Here is a 22,146-nt window from a genome sequence, read left to right on the forward strand (position 1 = left end):
AGTAAAAAATACAGATGAAAAGGAAAACTGAAATTCTCCTTGATCCCAACACTAGAAATAACCAGTTAATATTCTGATGTATAGTCTACTGTTCTTTTTTATATGCATAAACATGTTTTTCAAATTACAGTTGGGATCAACAGTATATACACTGTTTCATAACCCACTTTTTATTTATTTATTTATTTTATTTAAATAGGTTTTTTGGAGAACAGGATTGTGTTTGGCTACATGAATAAGTTATTTAGTGGTGATTTCTGAGATTTAGGTGTACCCCATCACCAGAGCAGTGTACACTGTACCCAATGTGTAGTCTTTCATTCCTCACCCACCTCCCACCCTTTCCCCTGAGTCCTCAAAGTCCACTGTATCATTCTTATGCCTTTGTGTCTTCATAACTTAGCATCCACTTATTAGTGAGAATATACGATGTTTGGTTTTCCATTCCTGAGTTACTTCACTTAGAATAATGGTCGTCAGTTACATCCGGATTGCTGCAAATGCATTATTTCATTTCTTTTTATGGGTGAGTATTAGTCCATGGTGTATATATACCACAATTTCTTTAGCCACTCATTGATTGATGGGCATTTGGACTGGTGCCATATTTTTGCATTTGTGAATTGTGTTGCTATAAACATGCATATGCAAGTATCTTTTTCATATAATGACTTCTTTTCCTCTGGGTAGATACCCAGGAGTGGGATTGCTGGATCAAATGGTAGTTCTACTTTTAGTTCTTTAAGGGATCTACACACAATTTTCCATAGTAGTTATACTAGTTTACATTCCACCAGCAGTGTAAAAGTATTCCCTTTTCACCACGTCCACACCAACATTTTTTGATTATGTCCATTCTTGCAGGAGTAAGGCAGTATCGCATAATGACTAAGATTTGCATTTTCCTCATCATTAATGATGTGAAGCATTTTTTTCATATGTTTGTTGGCCATTTGTATATCTTTTTTTGAAAACTGTCTATTCATGTCCTTAGCCCACTTTTTGATGGAATTGTTTGTTTGTTTTTTTTTTCTTGCTGATTTATTTGTAGATTCTGGAAATTAGTCCTTTGTTGGATGTATAGATTGAGAAGATTTTCAAGGTTGTCTTTTTACTCTGCTGATTGTTACTTTTGCTATGCAGAAGATTTTAGTTTAATTAATCTCATTTTTTAATCTTTGTTTTGTTGCATTTGATTTTCTCGTGTTCTTGGTCAAGAAGTCTTTGCCTAAGTCAAGATCTAGAAAGATTTTCCAATGTTATCTTCTAGAATTTTATGATTTCAGGTCTTAGATTGAAGTATTTAATCCATCTTGAGTTGATTTTTGTATATATAAAGATGAGGATCCAGTTTTATTCTTCTACATGTGGCTTGCCAATTATCCCAGCGCCATTTGTTGAATAGGGCGTCCTTTCCCCACTATATGTTTTTGTTTACTTTGTCGAAGATCAGTTGACTGTAAGTATTTGGCTTTATTTCTAGGTTCTCTATTCTGTTCCATTGGTCTATATGCCTATTTTTATACCAGTACCATGCTGTTTTGGTGACTATGGCATTATAGTATAGTTTGAAATCAGGTAATGTGATGGTTCCAGATTTGTTCTTTTTGTTTAGTCTTGCTTTGACTATGTGGGCTATTTTTGGTTTCGTATGAATTTTAGAGTTGTTTTTTCTAATTCTGTGAATAATTATGGCAGTATTTTGATGGGCATTGCATTGAATTTATAGACTGCTTTTGGCAGTATGGTCATTTTCACAATACTGATTCTACCAGTCCATGAGCACAGGATGTTTCCATTTGTTTGTGTTGTCTGTTATTTCTTTCAGCAGTGTTTTGTAGTTTTCTTTGTAGAGGTCTTTCATCTCCTTGGTTAAGTATATTCCTAAGTGTTGTATTTCTTTTGAATCTATTGTAAAAGGGGTTGGGTTCTTGATTTGAATGTCAGCTTGGTCACTATTGGTATGTAGCAGGGCTACTGATTTGTGTACATTAATATTGTACCCTGAAACTGCTGAATTTATTACCAGTTCTAGAAGCTTTTTGGATGAGTCTTTAGGGTTTTCTATAATAGTTATACAATCATGTCATCAGCAAAGAGTGACAGTTTGACCTCCTCATTACCAACTTGGGTGCCCTTTATTTCTTTCTCTTGGCTGATTGCTCTGGCTAGGACTTCCAGTACCACGTTGAATAGGAGTGGTGAAAGTGGGCATCCTTGTCTTGTTCCAGCTCTCAGGAGAAAGTGCTTTCAACTTTTCCACATTCAGTATAATGTTGGCTGTCAGTTTGTCATAGACGACTTTTATTACCTTAAGGTATGGCCTTTCTATACTGATTTTGCTGAGGGTTTTAATCATAAAGTGATACTGGATTTTGTTAAATGCTTTTACTGCATCTATTGAGATGATCAAGTGATTTTTGTTTTTACTTCTGTTTGTGTGGTGTATCACATTTATTGACTTGTGTATGTTAAACCATCTGTGCGTCCCTGGTATTAAACCCACTTGATCATGGTGAATTATCTTTTTGGTATGCCGTTGGGTTCTGTTAGCTAGCATTTTGTTGAGGATTTTTGCATCTATGTTCACCAGGGAAATTGGTCTGTAGTTTTCTTTTTTGTGTGATATATTTTCCTGGTTTTGGTATTAGGGCAATAGTGGCTTCATAGCATGATTTAAGGAAGATCCCCCCTTTCTCTGTCTTTTGGAATAGTGTTAATAGGACTGGTACCAATTCTTTGAATGTCTGATAGAATTCAGCTGTGAACCCATCTAGTCTCGGACTTTTATTGTTTGGGGTAATTACCATTTCAATCTCACTGCTTGTTATTGGTCTGTTCAGAGTTTCTATTTCTTCCTGGTTTAATGTAGGAGGGTTGTATATTTCCAGGAAATTATCCATCTCCTCTAGGTTTTCTAGTTTATGCACATAAAGGTATTGAATGATCTTTTGTATTTCTGTGGTATCAGTTGTAATATCTTCCATTTCTTTTCTAATTGAGCTTATTTGGATCTTTTCTCTTCTTTTCTTGGTTAATCTCACTAATGGTCTACCAGTTTTATTTATCTTTTCAAAGAACCAGCTTTTTGTTTTATTTATTTTTTGTATATAAATATACATATTTAATTTAATTTAGTTCTGCTCTGATCTTGGTTATTTCTTTTCTAATGCTGAGTTTGTGTTTGCTTTGTTCTTGTTTCTCTAGTTCCTTGAGGTGTGACCTTAGATCGTCTATTCATGCTCTTTCAGCCTTTTTAGTGTAGACATTTAATGCTATGAACTTTCCTCTTGGCACTGCCTTTTTGGTATCCCAGAGGTTTTGATAGGTTGTGCCACAATTATCACTCAGTTCAAAAAATTGTTTAATTTCCATCTTGATTTCACTGTTGACCCAACAATCATCCAGGAGCAGGTTATTTCATTTTCATATATTTGCTTGGTTTTGATGGTTCCTTTTGGAGTTGATTCCAATTTTATTCCACTGCAGCCTGAGAGAGTACTGGATATAATTTTGATTTTCTTAAATTTGTTGAGACTTGTTTTGTGGCCTATCATATGGTCTATCTTGGAGAAAGTTCCATGCAATGATGAATAGAATGTATATTCTGGGGTTGTTGGGTAGAACAATAACAATGTTCTGTAAATATCTGTGAAGTCCATTTCTTGTATAGTTTAAATCCATTGTTGCCTTGTTGACTTTTTGTCTTGATGACCTGTCTAGTGCTGTCAGTGGAGTACTGAAGTCCCCAACTATTATTATGTTGTTGTCTATCTCATTTTTTAGGTCTAGTAGTAATTGTTTGATAAATGTGGGAGCTCTAGAGTGAGATGCATATATATTTAGGATTGTGATATTTTCCTGTTGGACTAGTCCTTTTATCATTATACAATATTCCTCTTTTTCTTTTTTAACTGCTGTTGTTTTAAAGTTTGTTTTGTCTAATACAGGAATAGCTATTCCTGCTCACTTTCGGTGTCCATTTGCATGGAATATCTTTTTCTGCCCCTTTACCTTAAGTTTATGTGAGTCTTTATGTGGTTGGTGAGTTATTATCCATTCTGCTATTCTGTATCTTTTAAATGGAGCATTTAGGCTATTTACATTCATCATTAGTATCGAGATGTAAGGTACTATTCTATTCATCATGCTATTTTTTACCTGAATACTTTACTGTTTTTCCATTATGTTATGGTTTTATATGTCCTGTGAGATTTATTGTTTAAGGAGATCCTATTTTTGGTGTACTTCAATCATTTGTTTCAAGATTTAGAGCTCCTTTTAGCAGTTCTTGCAGTGCTGGCTTGGTAGTGGCACATTCTCTCAGCATTTGTTTGTCTAAAAAAGACTGTATCTTTCCTTCATTTATGAAGCTTAATTTCGCTGGATACAAAATTTTGTCTGCAATTGTTTTGTTTAAGGAGGCTAAAGATAGGACTCTAATCCCTTCTAGCTTGTAGGGTTTCTGCTGAGAAATCTGCTGTCAATCTGATAAGTCTTCCTTAAAAGATGACCTGATGCTTTTGCCTCGTAGCTCTTAAGATTCTTTCCTTCATCTTGGCTTTAGATAACCTGATGACTATGTGCCTAGGTGATGATCTTTTTGCAATAAATTTCCCAGATGTTCCAGGTGTTTGAGCTTCTTGTATTTGAATATCTAGATCTCTAGCAAGACCAGGGAATTTTCCTTGATTATTTCCTTAAATATATTTTCCAAACTTTTAGATTTCTCTTCTTCCTTGGGAACACCAATTATTCGTAGGTTTAGTCCTTTAACATAATCCCAGACTTCTTGGAGGCTCTGTTCATTTTTTTTTTTAATTCTTTTTTCTTTGTCTGTCAGATTGGTTTAATTTGAAAGTCTTATCTTTAAGCTCTGAAGTTCTTTCTTCCACTAGTTTGATTCTGTTGCTGAGACTTTCCAGTGCATTTTACATTTTTCTAAGTGTGTCCTTGATTTCCAGAAGTTGTGGTTGTTTTTTATTTATGCTATTTCACTGGAGATTTTTCCATTAATATCTTGTGTCTTTTTTTTTGATTTCCTTAAGTTGGACTTCACCTTTCTCTGGTGTCTCCTTGATTGGCTTAATAGTCGACCTTCTGAATTCTTTTTCTGCCAATTCAGAGATTTTGTCTTGGTTTGGATTCATTGCTGGTGAGCTAGTGTGATCTTTTGGGGGTGATAAAAAACCTCGTTTTGTCATATTGCCAGAATTGCTTGTCTGGTTCCTTCTCATTTGGTTAGACTATGTCAGAAGGAAGATCTAGGACTCAGATCTGCTGTTCAGGTTCTTTTGCCCCATGGGTGCTCCCTTGATGTGAGGCTCTCCCCCTTCCCCTAGGAATGGGGCTTCCTGAGAGCCAGACTGCAGTGATTGTTACTGCTCTTCTTGATTTAGCCACCAGCAGAGCTACTAGGCTCCAGGTTGGTACTGGGGAGTGTCTGCAAGGAGTCCTGTGATGTGATCCATCTTCAGGCTTCTCAGCCATGGATACCAGCATCTACTCCAGAGGTAGCAGCAGAATGAAGAAGACTAGTGAGGGTCCTTGCTTGTGCTTTTGTTTAGTACACTGGTTTTGTGTACGTTGGCCTCCAGTCAGGAGGTAGCACTTTCAAGAGTGCATCAGCTGTGGTTGTATAGGGAGGATACAAGCTTGCCGTAGAGTCAGGCAGTGGGTGGAGTCATAGAGCTCCCAAGAGAGTATGTCCTTTGTCCTCCCTACCAGGGAAAGTAGTAAAAGACCATCAGATGGGGGCAGGGTTAGGCGTGTCTAAGCTCAGACTCTCCTTGGCCAGGGCTTGCTGCAGCTGCTGTGGGGGATGGGGGTCTGGTTCCCAGGCCAATGGAGTTATGCTCCCAGGGGAATTCTGTCTCTGCTGCATTACACACACAGGTTGCCAGAGAAGTTGGGGAATGCCAGCAGCCACAGGCCTCACCCAGCTTCCAGGCAGCCTACAGCCCTAAAGGCCAGTCTCATTCCCACTGTGCCCCTCCCCCAACAGCACCAGGTTTATTTCCAGGCAGCCAGTGAGCAGGGCTGAGAACTTGTCACAGGTAACAAGCCTCCCAGCTGAGAAAGCAAGCTGCCTCACAGTTCCTCGGCTGTCCCACAGAGCCTGCAGCGGCAACCTACCTCCTTCAAAGGATCTGTGGATTCTCTGGGCTTTCTTGGTATGTTCCTGTGGTGGTTTTTGGAGTAAAAGTTCACAGTGTGGGTCTCTGCATGCTGTTCTGTCCATCTGAGTGGGAGCTGCAAGTTAGTCCGGCCTCCTATCTACCATTTTCTGCTTATCTCTTTATTCAAATATTTTCAATCCATGGTTGGTTGAGTCCAAGGATGTGCAATCTGAGAACAGGAAGAGCCAAGAGTAACCAAAATACTCAGGATCCCCAAGCACGATAAATAATAAATAAATATCCATATATAAAAATACCATAATGAAGCCATGGAACACAAAAGACATAGATCTTTAAAGCCACTAGAGAGAAAAGACAAATTACCTCCAAAGAAAAAACAATGGACTTACATACAGTTGGTTACCTAAAAGCAACAATGTAAACAAGAAGACAGCAAAAGGATATCTTTCATGTGCTGGGGGAGAAAACTTGCAATATAAAGGTATTTTAAAAGAAACATCAATAGATCCTCACTAAACAAATTTCTAAAGTATGTACTTTAGAGAGAAGAAAGATCATTGATCAAGGGCTTGAGAGTCAAGCAGAACTAATAAGCAAAAAAACTTGTAGATTATTGGCAAAATCTAAGCAAACATTGATTGTATTTAACATAAAGCTACAACAATAACAATGTATCAAAGAGATTTCTGCACTCCCATATTCATTGCAGCATTATTCACAATAGCCAAGATATGGAACCAACCTAAATTATCATACAAAACAATTGTAGTTAATATAAAGCTACAACAATAACAATGTATCAAAGAGATTTCTGCACTCTTATATTCATGGCAGCATTATTCACAATAGCCAAGATATGGAAGCAGCCTAAATTTCCATATTCTTTATTCTTTTTCCAACGAATAAAGAAAATGTCATATATATATATACACAATGGAATATTATTCAGCCTTAAAATAGAAGGAAATCCTGTCATCTGCAACAATATGGATGATCCTGGAGGATGTTATGCTAAATGAAATAAGACAGATACAGAAAGATAAATAACATATGATCTCACATATTTGTGAAATCTAAAAATGTTGAATTCATAGACACATAGAGCAGCAGGGGGGTTACTAGGAGATGCAGGGATGGGGTCAGGGCCTGGGGAGAAGTTGGTCAAAGGATGCAAAATTTCAGTTAGAGAGGAGAAATGAACTCAAGAGGTCTGTTGGATCTGGTGACTATAGTTAATAACTATAGTTATTGAAAATAATTCTATTGTATGCTTGCAAATTGCTAAGAGTAGATTTTAAGTGTTCTCTGGCCTATTCTGTTGAGTGGGTTCTTGGCCCACGACAGCCGGACAGGCAGGTGATCAAGCCACATTGGGCATGCTGAGGGCCTCCATGGGCACTCACTAGGGCTCTGGCCAGAAGACCTGAGTGATGCTCTGCTTCCTGGAGGCAGTGTGGCAGGCTGGGCGTGTCCTAGAGGCCCCACTCAGACGCTGCATGCACGTGGGGAGGTCCGGGGGACTGGCTTGGCCCTGCAGCCACACCATCCTCCCCCAAGGCCGCTGCTGGCCTCTGTCTAAGGAAGGATGAGATCTTGCTCTGGGTCTTCCCAGGCTTCTCGCACCATGAGGGGTCTGATTAGGAAGCCCCGTGGGTGAGCACAGAAGCATGGCAAGACTCTCCTCTTGGGGTACTGGCGGCTCCATGCCTGGGTAGGACTGGCTGGCCAGGTCTGTGCATGTCTGCAAGAAGTGCTGCTAGTGGTGTGGATGCACAAACATGCTGAACCTCTGCAGCAGGGGGAAGTCCTCAGGCTTCCCAATGGTCAGTGTGGCCAGTACGGCCAGGATGTTGTCCAGGTCGTCATCCTGCTTGTAGGCTGTCAGTGCTGCCAAGAGCTGGCTACAGCCTGTGGACCCCAAGGCCCTGTGGGCATCTGCCAGGTAAGCACTCATGGTGTGCTGGCCCTGCTTCCCTGCTCTGGACGCTCTGGACCCCCACTGTGGGTACCTGCCAGGGTCTCCTGTGGGGGGTGATCTGGGGGACAGGTGGGATCTGCCCTGGTTCAGGTGCTTTCTGGGGTCCAGCTGCTGGACCACAGCCTTGGACAGGGTCAGCTTGGGATCCGGTGCTGTCCTTCCAGCAGGGTCCAGGGCTGGCTGTGCCCACTGCCTTCGGGGCATGCTGTGCTCAGGCTGATAGCTGCAGCCTTGTCCTGTTAGCTGTATACAGACCTCCTCAAACTGCTGCTTGTGGTGGGGTCACACAAACTGGGAGAAGTGTTGGAGCAGGCTGTGCTTCTTGGGGTCATCAGCAAAGAGGAGGCCGAGACAGGCCGCCAGGGCAGCTAAGTCATCAGAACCCTTGTACTCCTGCAGGACCTGGGTGAAGGTGGCGAAGTTGGCTTGGCTCAGCTCCTGCTTCATGGGCACCATGAAGAGTTTGGCCCTGTCTGCCTGTGCACCAGCCACGGGCTCCTCCGACTGGCTGACCAGCCAGATCTTCTTCCTCCTTCCTTGCGGCTCCTCTGCCAGCCTCTTAGATGGGAGGGACAGGGTGGAGCACCTGTGGGTTTGCTCCTCGCCAGGGCCCCCCAGTCCACCACCAGCAGCTGGTGACCCTGACAGCCTCTGCTTCAGGTTGAGGACGTGCAGGTCCAGACTCTTAGCTTTCCTGGTGGAGAGGAGGGGGCCAGGTGACTTAGCCACCCTGACAGCGTCTTCTCCCTCACACAAACTGGGTGCTGCAGCCTGGGGTGCTGGTGCTGGCATAGTTCACTTAGCAACACAGAACTGGGCCATGTCTTGGATGACATGGCCAAAGTTGTTGTACACCCTGATGTGGGGACACACCCAGTAGGGCAGCTGGGCTCTGGGGTTGGCAAAGGTGAACCTGTGGTCACAGAGGAAGACAGCCCCGCAGTTCTGGCAGTGCCAGATCACTCGCTCAATGACCTGGTTCACAGCCCTGGATGCCTGCTGCCGGCACCACTCCTGCCCAGAGAGGAACTGGCCCCCAGCCCCAACCTGACCCTTCATCTCATCCAGTAACTGAATCCTGAGGACAACCAGGGGTCCATGCGTGGGGGCTATGGGAGGCCTGTGACGATCACACTACAGCCATTATTGTCTGAGAAGTCCAGCCCCTCCCTGGCCTTTCCCTGGCATACTGCCAGTAAGACGGTGCCGGTAGACCCGGGGAAGGCAGTCCTCGCTTAGTAAACATTCATGGTCTCAGAGAAGCTGCTTTTGCTCCTGGGCTCCACAAACAGAGGCTTCAGTGCCTCCTAGCCAAGACACGGGCCCGCCAGAACTCCAGGCTCTTTTCTATGATGGGATATGAAGGGAAGAAGATCAGGAGCCCACAGGGCAGCATGTGGGTGATGTTGCCCAGAGCCATCCCCAAGGAGGACAAGCACTCCTCGGAAAACCGTCTGTCAAACGCTGAGCTCAACTGGGCTCCATCAGGGCCTCTGAGGACGATCCCCACCCAGATCTGGTGCTTGTCGATGATGTGTGGGTTCTCCAGGCAGACTGGAAAAGGGATCTACATCTCCAGGGCAAAGGAGGATCCCGGGACCAGCATGCCACCAGTGAGGATGAGAAAGCAGACACCCTGATGGACCAGCTTGCGCATGGTGTGGCCAGGACTGAAGCACCAGTAGCTCAGCACCTTCCCTCGCTTTCTGGCTGCAGTGGTGCTCCAGGTATCAGATGGCTGAGCCGCCCTCTGGTGACGGGCATCAGGATGGATGTACACTTTATAGGCCCCCAGCCTTGCCAGGAAACCAGGGCCACCCTCGGAGGGGTCTACACTGGACACGATCTGGATGATATCCGCCAGCTTCTGCAGTCCGGTCTTGTTGGCGAACACTCCAGCACATCCTGCCAGGTGCTGGATGATCTGGCCCAGCAAGTCCAGGATGCAGCCATTGGTCTGTAACATGATCTGGGCTTCAGCAAACAGCTCAAAGATGTAGCTCCCAGGTTTGGTGACACCGCTGTCATCTCCAGGGAACTCAACGGCATTGATGGCCTACTCCAGGCAGAGCAGGATCATCTTCAGCTTTGCAATGTCTTGCAGCTCCATGTTCAGCCCTGAGCTGGTGGGATCCCCCTGAACTCTGAGTGGGGCTCAGCCTGCTGCACTGCCTTGATCTGCTCCTCCAGCACCTGGTCTATAACTCCAGTCCCGAAGCCAGGTCATGGGTTGTCAGGTCAAAGGATGCCAATTCTTCACACAGCTCCACGTTGTGAGTTTCATCAAAGATCAGGACCGTCTCCTTCAGGTCAATGTTGTGTGCTCTGCGCCTCTTGGCATCCAACAAGTAACTGTACGGCATGAAGATGATGTCGGCTTGCTGCTTCAGGTTCCGGGACAGGTAATAAGGGCATACCCCATACTTGTTTCCCCTCTTGACCAAGTCCTCGATGTCCAGGATGGGGCTGACCAGCTCCTGCTCCAGGCTTTTCTCTTCTACATTGTTGTAGAAATTACAGAGTGACTTGCCACCTTCTTGCGGCATAAGTGGATCTTCATGTGGTTACTCTTCTGCTTCTTCACCTCAGAGTGGATGCACAGCTGCTCCTGGGAGCCCAGCACACACACCTTAGGCCGGTAGGAGATGTTCCGAAGTTCGTTGATGACCTGTGTGAGTTGTAAGAGGGTCCTAAAGGCATAAATGATCTTTGGGATGTCCGTGTTGCAAGCTATGAGGTCTCCAACAGCAGCAGCAGTACTGTCCCAGGATGACAAAGGCCCGATCTGCGAGAAGCTCCCCTTGCACCCTCTTGGCAATATTGCAGGTAAAGATGGTGTCCTGGATGTTCTCACCAGGCCAGCGTGGTGCACAGGAGGCAGTGTCTTCCCTGCGTCGGTGGGGCTCTCCAGGATGCCATTCACCTTCTCCTGCAGACATTCCAGGACCTTGGTCATGTACTCCTGTTGGCATTTGTAGGGCTGGAAAGGGAAGTCTATGGTCACACCATTCACGACTATCTTGGGCATATCAGCCTGTTCTCAGAAGGGCACAGAGTGTGCCTGAGGGGCAGGCTATTCGGGTCTGTGCGAAAAAACTACTCCAAATACCTCAGGGTCTCAACCACTCTGGATAATTGATGCGAGCATGCTCACTAGGACACAACGCTGTTCTCTTCTAGAATCCCTATGGAACAGGTTCCTCTCTTGTCTCTGCAGCGAGCCTTCCAGAACTGGAGGCCCTCAGAAACTCAACCGACTCCAGTCGAGCGCTGCCACCGTGTCCCCCGCTGTCAGGCAATTCAGACTTCGAGGGCTAAGGCGCTCAGTCGCCCTTGAGCGCGCTGCACTTTCGCCCCCACTTCCGGTCAGCTGCTTTGTGCTCCCATCGGAAACTTTTCCCCCGCAGAGGGGGTCCGCCTGCTCTTCAGCCACCAGCTGTCTACTCTGCCCTTTGCGCGTTCTGTGTCCAGCTTCCCTGCTCAGTGAACCTCACTTCCATCGCCCACAGGCAGAAATCTGGGGTCCCGCCCATCTCCTCCCTTGATGTCATCCCCCACCAGGGTCTCCGTTCCACTGCCACTTCCCTAGGCTCAGCCACCACCATTGCCCGGAGAGCTGCGTGGGCCTCCTCCCCAGAGGCACCTTTTTACTGCCCGAGTGTGAGCCGACCGCTTTCCTGAAAATTTGAAAACGGCTGCCCCTTGCCCAGGACCCGGCTCCTGAGAGCCCTGACTGCCTCCTCTCCTTCCTCTCTAGCTCTTCTTCCTCTCCAGCTCGGTCCAGCTTCTGCTTGGTTCGCTGTCTCCCGCACTGGTCCGGGTGGGCCTCCCTGAGTCCCCAGCATCCAACACTGGCTGACAGCAAGGCGGACTTGAAACATATAATTTTACCAACAAAATTTTAAGAATCGTTCAACAACCCGATAAATCTAACCTTAGACAAAATATCTTAAATTTGCAACAAATGCTTAGAAAATGAAATTTAATAAAAATACATCATTTACAATGGTACAAAATATGTAAGGTATAAAAGTAATATATATGAAGTATCTGAGATTAATTCTAATATGTGCATAAGACTTTCAGAGAAAAAATTGTAACATTTACCTCATGGGAAGACATGAGGAGATATTCCATGTTTGTGGTCTGGAAAACTCAACGTTCAAATTAATCTGTAACTTTAATGCAACTGCAGTCAAAATCTCAACAGTTCTGTTTGTGTCTGTGTGTCTTTGTGTGTAACCTAAAAAGGTGATTTTAAAATTTGTATGGAAAAACAATTCAAGAATAATAAAGACATTCCTGATAAAGAATAATGAGGAGAGCACAGTGTTATACCAAATGTCAATAATAAATATATAATTAAATAATGCAAAAATTATTGGCACTTAGAAAAATTGACCTTACAGTCCAGGCATGGTGGCTCATGCCTGTAATTCCAGCACTTTGGGAGGCCAAGGTGGGCAGATCACTTGAGGCCAGGAGTTCGAGACCAGCCTGGACAACATGGTGAAACCCCATATGTACTAAAAACACAAAAATTAGCTGGGTGTGGTGGCTCATGCTTGTCATCCGAGCTACCTGGGAGGCTGAGGCTTGAGACTTACTTGAACCTGGGAGATGGAGGCTGCAGTGAGCCAAGATCATGCCGTTACACTCCAGCCCCTGGCTGATAGAGTTAAGACTCTGTCTGAAAACAAAAAACAAAAACAAAAACAAAACAAAACAAAACAAAAAATGGTAAAAGAAAAATTGACCTTACAAATAAAATAGGGAGTCCAGCAAGAGACCTACATATATACGGGAACTTGATTTATTATAGAGCTCGATATATGGCATTGAGCTAACTGGTTATTTATTTATTTGAAATCAATATTATAAAATTGAAAAACTACACAATGTGTAAAAGAGAATATCTAATAGAGAATACCTTTCATTAGGAAAAAAAATTTTAATTGCTTGCACAAAGTAACCAAATCATAAGGGAAAATATTGTAATTAAGGATAACTTCTGATTAGTAAAATGACACCATAAAAAAATGGAAAGAAAAATCACAAACTGGGAGACAGTATTTGTGGCTTTCGTAGCTGACAAAAGATTTCTACCCTGAATATATAAAGAATTTCTGTAAATCAATGAGAAAAAGACCAACCACATAGTAGGAAAAGAATAGACAAAAGACTTGAACAGACTCTTCACAGGAGAAGAAATGTGAATGGCTAATAAACATATGAAAAGTGTCTGACCTCATTAGTAATCAGGAAATACAAACTCAAACCACATTGGAAAACCCTTCACAACTTATTTATTTATTTATTTATTTATTTATTTATTTATTTTGAGACAGAGTCTTACTCTGTAGCTCAGGTTGGAGTGCAGTGGTGCAATCTTGGCTCACTGAAACCTCTGCCTCCCAGGTTCAAGCAATTCTCCTGCTTCAACTTTCCAAGTAGCTGGGATTACAGGCCTGCGCCACCACACCTGGCTAATTTTTTGTATTTTTAGTAGAGACAGGGTTTTGCCATGTTGGCCAGGCTGGTCTTGAACTCCTGACCTCAAGTGATCCACCCGCCTCAGCTTCCCAAAGTGCTGAGATTACAGGTGTGAGCCCCCACGCTTGGCCCCTTCGCAACTTCTTGATTGGAAAAAAAAAAGCAACTGGATAATAACAATCGTCAAGAACAGTCAGTGTTAGTTACTCCAAGTCACCATTATTGGAACCTACAGTTCAGCATTATCCAGTAAAAATCAAAGATGCACACTCACTGACCCAGTGTCCACTCTTAAGTATATACTCTAATTTAGAGAAATTCTTGTATCTGTATCTAGGGGCTATGTATAAGAATCTTCATAGTGACACAGTTCGTAATTAGCAAACAAGCAAAAGGAAACAAGCCATATGTCCTTCATGGGGAGAGTGGATTAGAAAAGTGAATTACAGCCAGGTGTGATGCTCACACCTGTAATCCTAGCACTTTGGGAGGCTGAGGCAGGTGGATCGCTTGAGCCCAGGAGTTCAAGACCAGCCTGAATAACATGGAAAAATTCCATCTTTACAAAAAATACAAAAATTAACCAGTTGTGGTGGCATGCACCTGTGGTCCCAGCTACTCAGAAGGCTGAGGTAGGAGGATGTCTTGAGCCTGGTAGGCAGAGGTTGCAATGAGCTGAGATTGCACCAGTGCAGTCCAGTTCAGCCTGGGTGACAGAATGAGACCCTATCTCAAAAAAAAAAAAAAGAAAGAAAAAAGAAAAAAAAGGAAAGGAAAGGAAAAGAAGAAGAAAAAGAAAGAGAAAGAAATAAAGGAAGAGAGAGAAAGAAAGGAGAGAGAGAAAGAAAGAAAGAGAGAGAGAGAAAGGAAGGAAACTGAAGTACATTCATACGTTGGGAAAAATAAACAAATGAATAACTTATAGTTACACATAACAACATGGGTAAATCTTAGAAATATAAAAAGCAGTCACAGAGGAATGCATGCATAAAATTTACAAACATAAACAAACAATATATTGTTACAGGATACAAATATACAGTTGGCCTTTTGTATCTGTGGTTTCCACATTTATGAATTCAACCACCTGTGGATCAAAATATTTAAAAAAGGCCAGGTGCGGTGGCTCACGCCTGTAATCCTAGCACTTTGGGAGGCCGAGGTGGGTGGATCACGAGGTCAGGAGATTGAGACCATCCTGGCTAACACTGTGAAACCCTGTCTCTACTAAAATACAAAAAATTAGCCAGGCGTGGTGGCGGGCGCCTGTAGTCCCAGCTACTTGGGAGGCTGAGGCAGGAGAATGGCATGAACCTGGGAGGCGGAGCTTGCAGTGAGCCGAGATTGCGCCACTGCACTCCAGCCTGGGCAAAAGAGCGAGACTTCGTCTCAAAAAAAACAAACAATAAAAAGCAAAATATTTTTAAAAATCACCATAAAAATGATACAAATAAAAAAATACAATATAACAACTATTTACATAGCACTTACATATATTAGGTATTACAAGTAACCTAGAGATTATTTAAAGTATATGAGTAAGAATATGTGTAAGTTATTTACAAATATTATGCCATTTTCTATAATATCAGAGACTTAAGCATCCAAGAATTTTGGTATCCTAGGGATCCTGGAAGCAATCTCCCATGGATACCAATGGATGACTGTATATAGTAAAATAACAAAGAAAAGTAAAGATTAAGTAAAACTCAGAATTCTGGATTTCTTGAGGGCAGTAGGAAGAAGATGTAAAGGAAGTACATGGAGGAGACTTCAAAGCAAGTGGTATGTTTTTCTATTTAAATCGATGGCTTGGTCTATGGGGATTCATCATGTTCCATGTATATCACATCTATTTTACAAATTATTGATATCTATTCCACATTTGAAGAAAATATTAAAAAGAATAAAATGAAAACCCAAGCCTGGAAGTATTGGATAGGTAATGAATATCATTTACTGCTTTTAGGGTTGGAACCAAGGGCTGCATTGAGAGGTGGTAAAAGATATATCCTTTCAGAGCAGGGAGAGGCACGTGCACAGGAAATTCTAGAGGGAATGGGATTTGGAGTTGCTGGATGCAGAAGTGAGTAAAAGAATACCAGTTGGAGAATGACATGAACAAAGACTGTGAGGAGGAGATCCTCATCTTACGTTGGGGATCCCTGGTAAGCATAGTCTATTGAGATAATTGATGATATAAAAGCAGTTTGAACTATTAGTTTGAGAAATACTAGACTGCCAAGAAATTCAACTTATCTTTTCATTCTATTTACATAGAAAATGAAATAAAAGACTAGGCACAGTGGCTCACATCTGTAATCCCAACAGTTTAGGAGGTTGAGGCAGGCAGATCACCTGAGGTCAGAAGTTTGAGATCAGCCTGGCCAACATGGCAAATCCCCGTATCTACTAAAAATATAAAAATTAGCCACACATGGTGGTGCGTGCCTGTAATCTCAGTTACTTGGGAGGCTGAAGCAGGAGAATTGCTTGAACCCGGGAGGCAGAGGCTGCAGTGAGCCAAGATCGTGCCACTGCACTCCAGCCTGGTGACAGAACAAGACTCTGTAAAAAAACAAATGAAAAAAAAAAATTGTCTGATTTTTTTTTTAAAGCAAAATATATTTTAGGAAATTCTGTAAGTGAAAATGAAGGTCTTTGCTATGTCACTTTCATATCAACACTTACAGTCTGAGGACAATTTATTAAAATGGGAAATTGGATGCCAAAGCTGTCCCTTCCCTCTGTCTCTCTTGTCTTTCTGTCCCACCCTCCTCTCTCCAGTTCACTGCAGCTGAACGTGTTTACCAAACTTGACTTCTCAAGAAAGTGCAATGAGAGTGTTCCGGGTCATGAATGGGTTACCTCCCGGCCTGAAGGAGAAAAAATAGGAAAAAGAAAAGGCCATCACTGCAGAGGCTGCTGCTCATATTCTCCAGCTACAGTTACCCACTCCATCAGCCATGGTGACATCTGACGAATTATTAGCCTGGCCCACATAGCTGGAAGAGCAACATCTCAGGTCAAGGTGAGTCAAGCCCTGCCATCTGGTCCTGGCTCTAGGCTCCTGCACTGATAACTTCAAAATGATACTTCCAGGAAAGTTTTCTCGGCATTTCTGCACCCCAAATGAGAGAACACGCACATAAACTCACTTCGTATGTCCCCAAATCCAGAACTATCATGATACTAGGAGGCAGTCATAAAGTAGGAAAAAAGATTTCCTAAACTTTAAAGAGCCTTCAACTTAAGGCGTATTCTCTGAGAGGCAGATAGTGTCCACCTATATTCTAGATAAAGAATTTGAGTCATGGAGGTGAAGAGGAGTAAGCTGAGTGATTTCCAAAAGCTATGACACAGAGAAGATCAGGATAAGAGTGCAGAGTCCTGACTCGTTCTGAAAATGCATGGTCACTTTGCTTTCCACTAAATGGTACCAGAGGTCTGGAGAGAAACTCAGCAAGAGTAATTTTGGTGGAAGAGAAATAGTTTATCTTCAGAAAAAGAAATGGAGTAGCCTTGACCATTTAGTCTGTGCTACAGTGGGTGAGGCAACGGAAATGTGCTGTTTATACCAACAAAGTCAGAATACCCAAACTGCTGCATCTCTCCAGGGATGGAGTGGGAGGAGGGAGGGTCCAGATGTTGGTGTGGTACATACATGAAAACAGCATGAAGCATATTATAATATAGAATTGTTGGGGCTGTGAAACATTGCATTATTTTGATGAGGCCAGGAAATGTACGGATTAAGGATCGTTTGGCAACAGAGTATTTTAAAATCTGTATTTATAATTTTCACAGCCAGGAAAGTTAATTTATTTTGCATAGAACTATGTAGCTTTTGAAGTTAGAGATAGCCCACAAAGGAGCAGTCTGTCTTGGAGACATGAGATGCGGGGCCCTGAAATAACAAGAGCAGAAAATGAAGATGTTGAAATGAAGAATTGTGGTTTCACTGTTTTGATTATCAATAAACAGCCAAGTTAATCACACACACTTTGCAGTGAGGCTTCCTAGGTTTAAATTTCTGCTACTTACTGGCTGAGTAGCTTTAGGCAAATCATGTCTCAGTTTTCTCATCTATAAAAAGGAGTAATAACAGGCCGGACGCAGTGGCTCATGCCTGTAATCCCAGAGCTTTGGGAGGCCGAGGCAGGTGGATCAGGAGGTCAGGAGTTCGAGACCATCCTGGTTAACACGGTGAAATCCTGTCTCTACTAAAAATACAAACTATTAGCCAGGCGTGGTGGTACACGCCTGTAGTCCCAGCTACTCGGGAGGCCGAGACAGGAGAATTGCTTGAACCTGGGAGACGGAAGTTGCAGTGAGCCGAGATCACGCCACTGCACTCTAGCCTGGGTGACAGAACAAGATTCTGTCTCAGAAAAAATAAAGTGGGGGGGGGCGGGTGGTAATAATAGGATCAATCTCACAGTTTTATAAGCATCAACTGAATTAACATATGTAAAACACAAAAAAATTGCCTAGCACGTAGTAAGTGCTTCATAGGTGTCAGTTATTGCTATCAATAAAGTTTTCAAGCAATAAAATTTTATTTTATTTATTTATTTATTTTTTTGAGACGGAGTCTTGCTCTGTGGCCCAGGCTGGAGTGCAGTGGCCAGATCTCAGCTCACTCCAAGCTCCGCCTCCCAGGTTCACGCCATTCTCCCGCCTCAGCCTCCTGAGTAGCTGGGACTACAGGCGCCTGCCACCTCGCCCGGCTAGTTTTTTTTGTATTTTTTAGTAGAGATGGGGTTTCACCGTGTTGGCCAGGATGGTCTCGATTTCCTGACCTCGTGATCCGCCCGTCTCGGACTCCCAAAGTGCTGGGATTACAGGCTTGAGCCACCGCGCCCGGCCTAAAATTTTATTTTTTAAGAGGTCATCCAATTTCTCCTAGTTTACTCTGGATTTGGTTTCCTTCTTGGCTTCATTACCGTTTAGGTTTTTGAGAAAGAAAATTGCTTGACTATGCAAAGTCTTCAGGTTCCTGATATTTTTCCAATATAAAGCCATGTAATATTAGGTTGATGCAAAAGTAATTGCGGTTTTTGCCATTGGGATTATCCCCTAGATAATTATCTGGATCCATATTCAATTAATTAATAGAAATTCTGTTCAATAATTGAAATGTTATGACCACTAATTAGACTTTTCAGGGAAAAGATGTAAATTTCATTTGCTTAAAACAAGACAAAACAAAACAAAACCACATCCAGCCAACTTGGTTTAATCAGCTGTTTGCCTCTCAGCACTCAGCCTGCCTCTGTCTGAGGCATCAGAGAAGTGCACCCTGAAGTGGCTGAGAGGAAAGAAGAGCCTCCATCGGATTACAGATCAGACAGAAACACCCACAGCCCCTCATCTTCTCCTTCGCTCAGAGACACACACAAAGCTCTTTATTTATTTTATACTTAAAATGTCAAAGGCGCCTGGGGGTGGGCCTCTGGCCTGGGGATTGGCAGACCACACTCCTGGGCTGACATAATGAAAGTCCACCATGTGGCTGTGTGATTCACACAGCGTGTGCATGTCACCAGCAGCCGATGGGTCTTGGCAGGGAGCCTCCTACTGGCTTGGGAACAAATAGGACTCGCATGTCCTCAAGTAGCCAGGAGACAGTAATGGAGAACCGCCTGGATGTCCGCACACTTTGTGGGCGCAAAGGCAGCAAACACCCACACGCCAAGCTATTCACAGAGTGACAACTAAGTACAGCCCAGCAGCAAGGGACTCTGTAGGACTAGCAGTCGACAGCAGAAGTCTACTAGTCCTGCCTGATCTTAAGGAGAACAAACCCAAAACGTGTCTGCAAAGAAAAGATAGCACATTTCATTTTTTATTGACTTACCTCTTGACACGGCGCCTAAGCACCTCATGGTGTGTGCAAAGCACAGAGACCTTGACACAGCTAGCCTTCAGAGACCAACAGACTTGATTAGAAAACCAGGCCTTCTTCTATTCACTCTATAGCTTGCAGTTTTAAGGCCCTTAAACTTAAAATTGAAATTCTGAATTTGAGAATCAAGAACGAGATTTCACCAGGCTGATTTGGAAAACAAGCACAGTTTTAGATTTTCAGGATTCTATACTTTCTATAAGAGTTATGTGACTGAGTGAAACGCGGCTCAGTTGCAAAGCAAATGTGCTCAGAGTGCCAATCACCTGGCTTAGGGGATGATTATTGTTTTTGAACCACTCTACTTACTTTCTTTGGTAGCTCTTCAAGCGGAAGAACTCTCATTTTCTCCTTTCTCTAATAAGGAGGATGGCGATCTGAGACTTAGTGTTAATTCCATTCTTTGCTTTTAGCTAATGAAGGAATATTTGCCAGTGTAGAGCTAACAGTGTGATACAGGAAATTTTTAAAAAATGAGTAAATCGAAATAGGCAAGTGAAACACATTAGCTTCTACACAATCTATTACTGGCAAAAAATAATTGTTTGTTTCCTGCTCTTTCCTTAATGCTTGGTTTTCATAGCTAACTTAGCAGTTTAATGCATCGAATAAGATGCACTGTATCTGTAAACTTCTCAATGGTATTTAAGCATTTACTGAGTATCTGTTGTATACATATTTGGTATTTGGAAGGTTACCAGATAAACAGAAGAGATATTTTCAACCCACAGAAACAACTTCATTCGAGAAGTAAACATAATTTTATAATTCAACTTGTAAAAAATTCCAAAGCAACATTCTGACCCACAGGATGAGTTTACTTAAATTTAGGAAAGTTGGAGAATTCATTCCATCCTTCCTACTATTATAGTATTTAGAAGAAAAGGTATTTATTATTAGATCTTGACAAAGAAAATGGAACCAGGTTGATGATATCACTTGTATAAGATTACAGTGAGGAAGGTAGCAAGGAATATGGCTCCCGTTTGAAGATTAAGTCAAAAGTTCAGTGATTTGTCAGAGTTCAAATAGCAACTCACTAGGATTATGTGCCAGAAGTTAGACACAAGCTTTTAAGGCCACTGTGGTTTTACCTGAGACCACTCTGTGTCCTGCTTTTTGCAGAGAAGAAACTGATCATCATACTGACAAGCAGAAATCATTATTTTAACAGAATGTTGATTCTGTGACAGAAATGTATATTGTAGTTTATTTAAAGACATGACTCTTAGGCTTGATTCTCAAATTTTAAAACACTGAAATAGCCACTGCTGTACTTTTCTGGGGAAAAAGTATCCTAATTTGACCTTATTCGAGCTACAATATAAGTCCAGAGGGACCAATGAAGGGGAAGAAAAGAACTGATGAGGTCTAAGTGGTGATTGCATTTATAGATTAGCCCTGACAGGAAGCAAATACATCTCCTCCCAGGAGGCCCCAGTGTAGTCAACTGAGAAGTCGGATCATTATTTATAAGCACAGTGGACTTTTCCCATTACAATAAACATTTTAATTACTTTAAGTGAAAGATTATTTTTGCTGGTAGGAAGCTTGAAAAGTAAATATTGTACTGTTGTTTGTTTTTCGATGTCGGCTATATGTGCAATCTTCTATTCTTAACACTATTTCACACAGCAATTTGTCCTACCCTGAAATCATAATGGGAAAATAGCATACACTTAAGAAAGCATTTCACATATCAAAACCTGCAATGCCCCACGTGAGGAAAGAGTAGGCCAAATGACTGGTTGGCAGCATGGCCCCAGAGCAATTTCATTTCCATCTGTTTTATATGATGGCCATCCACATAAAATTTCATTGACCAATAAGTTTGGAAAACACTTATCCAAATGAATCAATGAAGATGGAGTAGGAGCGTAATGATGGTGTGATTTTTATTTTTCAAGAAGGTGACACATTCTCATTCTAAAAGTTACTACCACATATCACAAAACGTGTCAACCATGTAAATCCATGATGAAAGTCGTTAAGAGTCCTCATGAAACTGTTTTGTTTTGGAAGCAAAAACAACTAATTTGTAATATGAGACTCAAATAATCAACTTCCTTTTTTAAAAATCAAAGTCCCATGATTTCTGACTGATAATATATGATATAATAACTGATATTAAGGAATTAGTGTTAATTTTTAAGGTGAGATAAAAGTAGTGTGGTTATATTTAAAAAGAGTTCATATTGGCTGGGCGTGGTGGCTCACACCTGTAATCCCAGCACTTTGGGAAGCCCAGATGGGTGGATCACCTGAGGTCTGGAGTTCGAGACCAGCCTGACCAACATGGAGAAACCCCATCTCCATTAAAAATACAAAATTAGCCGGGCATGGCGGAGCATGCCTGTAATCCCAGGTACTCAGGAGGCTGAGACAGGAAAATTGCTTGAACCTGGGAGACAAAGGTTGCAGTGAGCCGAGATTGCACCATTGCACTCCAGCCTGGTCAACAAGAGTGAAACTCCAAGAATTCATATTGTTTAGGGATACATTCTGAAATATTTAGAAATGAAATTATATGAAGTCTGAGATTTGTTTCAAAAGAATTTGAGGCATGGAGGTGGGGCAAAATTAAAAATGTAAATTAGTCAAGATTGGCTATGGACTGCTAAATGTTG

General features: G+C 42.4%; 1 protein-coding gene and 1 pseudogene across 5 annotated transcripts in view; both read right to left on the reverse strand.

The window, feature by feature from the left end:
• ALPK1 (alpha kinase 1) overlaps window positions 1-22,146 on the reverse strand; it is a 145,848-nt gene that overhangs the window by 77,027 nt on the left and 46,675 nt on the right. For 4 of the 5 annotated variants that reach the window (XM_017881376.1, XM_017881375.1, XM_017881379.1 and 1 more), the window contains one exon: window positions 6,136-6,348. The exons of the other annotated variant lie outside the window; for it this stretch is intronic. The gene's annotated coding sequence lies outside the window, so the exon portion shown is untranslated. The remainder of the gene's footprint in view (window positions 1-6,135; window positions 6,349-22,146) is intronic. 5 annotated transcript variants of the gene reach the window in all.
• Window positions 7,613-11,203, reverse strand: LOC108535376 (regulator of telomere elongation helicase 1 pseudogene; annotated as a pseudogene).

The sequence above is a fragment of the Rhinopithecus bieti genome, unplaced genomic scaffold (assembly GCF_001698545.2).
Source record: "Rhinopithecus bieti isolate Rb0 unplaced genomic scaffold, ASM169854v2 scaffold_12077, whole genome shotgun sequence".
In the NCBI taxonomy this organism is placed as follows: domain Eukaryota; kingdom Metazoa; phylum Chordata; class Mammalia; order Primates; family Cercopithecidae; genus Rhinopithecus; species Rhinopithecus bieti.